At 36.6% G+C, this 4,272-nt stretch overlaps 1 long non-coding RNA gene across 1 annotated transcript in view; it reads right to left on the minus strand.

The window, feature by feature from the left end:
- The window catches only part of LOC112481897, a 14,895-nt gene that overhangs the window by 2,845 nt on the left and 7,778 nt on the right, over positions 1-4,272 (minus strand). The window lies entirely within an intron of this gene.

Consider the following 4,272-nt stretch of genomic DNA (forward strand, 5'->3'; position numbering starts at 1 on the left):
ATTGCTGACTTGAGACTAAGAACCTAAAACCTCCGGTCAAGACAAGCCTGAATAAAAATGATCAAAGCTCTGTCCTTCATCAAGAGAGTAGACAGATATTTTTTTCTCCTCCACTGAAAAGTGGAACTGTCATTGGGGATTCTCACCAGGGAAGCGCAGACAGAGGCAGACCTTCTCCAGAGTGTCAGTGCTGCCCAGCAGTCCGTGCAGAATACAGGTACCTATTGTTCCAGAGACAGATATGTAGCCAGCCAGTCAGACTCTGACAGATCTCAGCAAACCAGTGAGCCTGCCTTCAATTTAACTCCTTATTTACTAGTGCTTTTTGGTCAAATGCAAAGGTCTTCTCATCTCCCAGAAGAAATAAATGGAGATGATGCAGATGAGCTCATGGAGGAACTAATCCTGCATCTTTCACAAAAAGGGACTTTTCACTACTATTATTGAAATGCTAAATTTAATGCAAATATCTTATTTTTTTTTCTGAGAAGAAATGAAGCATTAGATTACACGGGGTAGACTTACCGAGTAAAGGAAAACCTTGACATCCAAGATGAACAGCACGGCCGATTTTAAAAGTCAGACAGAAATAGGGTTTATTCAAAGCATCCTGAATGTAAATATGAGTACTATAGAACATGAATGGGGTTACTGAAACCAAAGAGTTCCAACCTTTTGCATAGGGGTGTGGCACACTGAAAACATTCGAACAAAAAGCTACACTCTGGTAGCCCTCTGTTTTCTTAGGGGCTGGAATCTTTTTGGTCTCTCTAGACCCCACTGCTTTCTTAAGCACCTCAAAAGCATCTCACTTCCCCATAGCCTTGCCAGTGTTTAAATTATGCCTAAGGCAGTAAAACAAAATTAAGAAGGCTCAGGGAAAACTAACTTGTCCTATATTCTCCTAAAGGATCTCGAGACCCAGAGGGTAGATTTGATTCTTTACATTCCTGGACCTTTCTAGATTACACTGGGTTTCCAACTTTATCTTTGTTGTATTCATTGAATAATTGTCTTCTAAGAAGTGAAAGAAGGTTTGCGTTTGATTGTTTAGCACTATTAGAAGGCAGGGCATAGAAAAACAAAAGAAAAAAGAAAAAAAAAGAAAAAGTAGCTTCTCATTCAGTTAAAATAAGAGATGGACTTATATTCCGCCTAAAGACTTGATATACAAGCACTTTGAACTTTCTTTCTAAATCAGACACCAATTTCAGTAATTGTTACCATTTACTCAAGAAATACTGCATGTTCTGATATAGTAGGTGTGTACAGAGTCTATGGTTATGAGATTCCTTTGTAAAACTCACACTCAAGCATCGCTTTACAAAGCCAGAGGGTAAATACTCAATGCAATAGGGAGGTTTAACCATTAATGGCTATTAATGGTAATGAGATATGCAGTATATATCTATGCTTCTAAAGATCTAGGGTTTGTTTTATTTCTTTTTTTTGAAAACCTAATAAGAGATTGTTGCATCGTGACCTTTCAAAACTCCATTAAAAAAAAAGACCTAGAAAATACAGTTCCTTTCGCCCTGTCTCTTGTCCCAAATCCCAGCATTTTAAAAAACAGTTCAAGTCTTGCTAATTTAACTATAACTTTGTCCAATTAAGGTAAGCTTTAGAAACTCTTTCAAAAGTCAAAATTGCTTGAATTGATAACTTCTGAAAGTCTACCTTCTGCTTTACACTCAGGGAGAGTTTCTCTTACGCTCTGAAGGGAAAGGATGTCAAGGCAATACCTGGACAGGCAGAAAACTATGAGGTTTCTTACTAAACTCATCTTCACCTTTAAGCCAGCAAAGAAAGAAGAGAATCTTATATCCTGTTTTTTCTAGGTGGGATAAGCTGATTTATTTTTTTTCCAAACCCATGTTAGAAAGCATGCCTACCTCCGTAAGCTGTAGAGATAACCTAATTTATCACGACTAGCTTAACAACAAAATAGCAGAAGCCCATTCAATGAAAGAAAGTAGAGGACAGATTACAGGTACACATATAGAACAGCGCTGGGTCACAGCAGAGGTGGCCGCTCCCATGCCAGGCTCCCATGACTGCCTAATGCTGCACTTCGAAAGGGGCATCTAAGCTCTCACTCCTGAGCATGTGATAAGACTTAGGTGTAAGTACATTTAATTAGAGCATTATCCAGGCCCCATCCAGATGTCATTATCTTTTATGGTGCTTTTTCTTTTTCTTTTTTTTTTTTCTTTGATCTTTCTGTCCAACTTCTGCTGTCTTCAGAAAACCAAGCTTGGTGTGCCAGACAGATTTTAAATATTCAGCTCTTAACGTGTTTGAATACAGACAGTTCTCACAGTTGGGGTCCATTATTTTTGGAGGCGTGTGCAGAGGGTTATCAACATTAATGAGCGTCATGTGCACATGTAAATAAAAAACAGGATACACTCCTGCATAGTACGTGTGTGTGTTTGCATATAAATGGGTATCGGTATTTGTGCAAGGTACATTTCTTTGTTATTTCATGAGCAGGGGAAAAGATCATTTTTCTCAAAAAAGTTTTTTTTGGTGTGTGAAATCCCAACTAGGCTATTTTTGTCAAAGAACACCTTTAAAGCCTATTATACAGCCCTGAGTTTATAATTCACACTTCAGTCTCCAATTTGCCAAATAATTCATGTCAAGCAGAAGTCCGACATAAAGTGCCAACTGTTTCTTGAAAGGAAGACAAAAAAAAAAAAAAAAAAAAAAAAAAAAAAAAAAAAAAAAAAAAAAACACTGTTTCATGTGCTGGGTTTTTAAGGAATGGAATAAACACATGAGGTTAGGGGCACCACTCATTAACAGTAGCGAGGGGGAGGCTAATTCCCCTGGCACTCTGCTGTGTATTTATCTCTTTTCATCCACATAGCTTGAACTGAGGGACATGAAATTAGGTTTCCCAGAAGAAAGGTGAAAGGAAAACAGAATATCTTCTTTGTATTACAGAATATTCCAAATTTTATAATTTCCCCCCAGGACTTGATACAGACACATTCAGTTACTCATTCACACAATAAATCTCACGCTGATAGAACTTCTAAGAGACTGAGGGAACATTGCAGGTAACCCGACTCCAGGAAAGTTAAAAATAGTCTCTCCACCAAATTAAACATTATCTAAGTTCTCCACAAAGTTATTAAATACATAGAAGTTCACCTCTGTGCATAATCTGTAAATGGCTTAGATTACATATTAAAATTCTAATTAAAAGTTTTTGTCTTATCTCAGTGGCCAGTTTGAGATTAGAGAGTAAATTCTGTTCAGAGTGAAAGCTCATGTGAAATCGAGATTTCTGACGGTTGCAAGTTGGAAATTAATGGCATTATTAAATGTAATTCTAATAGAAAGAAAATAATAAAAAACTTTGAACTACTTGCAAGACCCCCTTTAGATTGTGGGTATTTAGTGCCATGAAGAGATTCTCTGGTGACTTATTTCACAGAACTTTACTTTCTTGAGAGTTGGAGAGAGACAGACACGAGAGATGAAATCTCTGTGGGGTGTGAGAGAAAAGTATTACCATGATTACATTCAAAACCAAAATCTTAAAAATCTGATCATGCAACTTGGCTGACTGGAAAACACATCATGAAATATATAAATATCTTCAATATTTAAGGTCCAGGATGGGGTAAATGCTACTTAGGCTTTCACTTAATCCACTAAGTGAAAATACTACTTCTGAAAGTACTATCCAGGAAAGTCAGTGAAAATCGAATGGAAAGTTTTAGAGCCTATTTTACACCATCCAAGCACCTGCAATAGTTAATAGTTTGGCCACTTGATAATTAATAGAAGAGAAAGTATGCATTTTCCTAACAATCCTCTCACTGACACACAATAATATATATCTTATATCTCATCATTTTTGACACACAGTTTAAATTAGATAAATATTTGGTTTCAGAAAAACTCAATAAAATATTTTACTCCTCAATTACTGAGCAATCAGATGTTTTGAGATAATGATAGAATATTTTGCCTTCCTTATTCTACAATAGCTGCTGGAAGTCAATTCCGAGAACATAACACACAGAGAACAAAATGTTAATATTTTGAATAGTCACAAAGGGAAAGTGTTTGCATTGTTGCATGCGTAAATGAAACAATATGTTTTCCATGTTTCCATAAATGTCCTCTTAAGTGGTCTCAGACTTACAGGACAGTGAAAAAAAAAATCAACATGGAGCTGATTGATGAGAGTTGATATTCAACACAAAAGCATCTCATAGAAGTTGGAAAACTCCCAGAAGAAACCAGGCAGAAAAG

Source organism: Pteropus alecto, unplaced genomic scaffold, assembly GCF_000325575.1.
Source record: "Pteropus alecto unplaced genomic scaffold, ASM32557v1 scaffold94, whole genome shotgun sequence".
Classification (NCBI taxonomy): domain Eukaryota; kingdom Metazoa; phylum Chordata; class Mammalia; order Chiroptera; family Pteropodidae; genus Pteropus; species Pteropus alecto.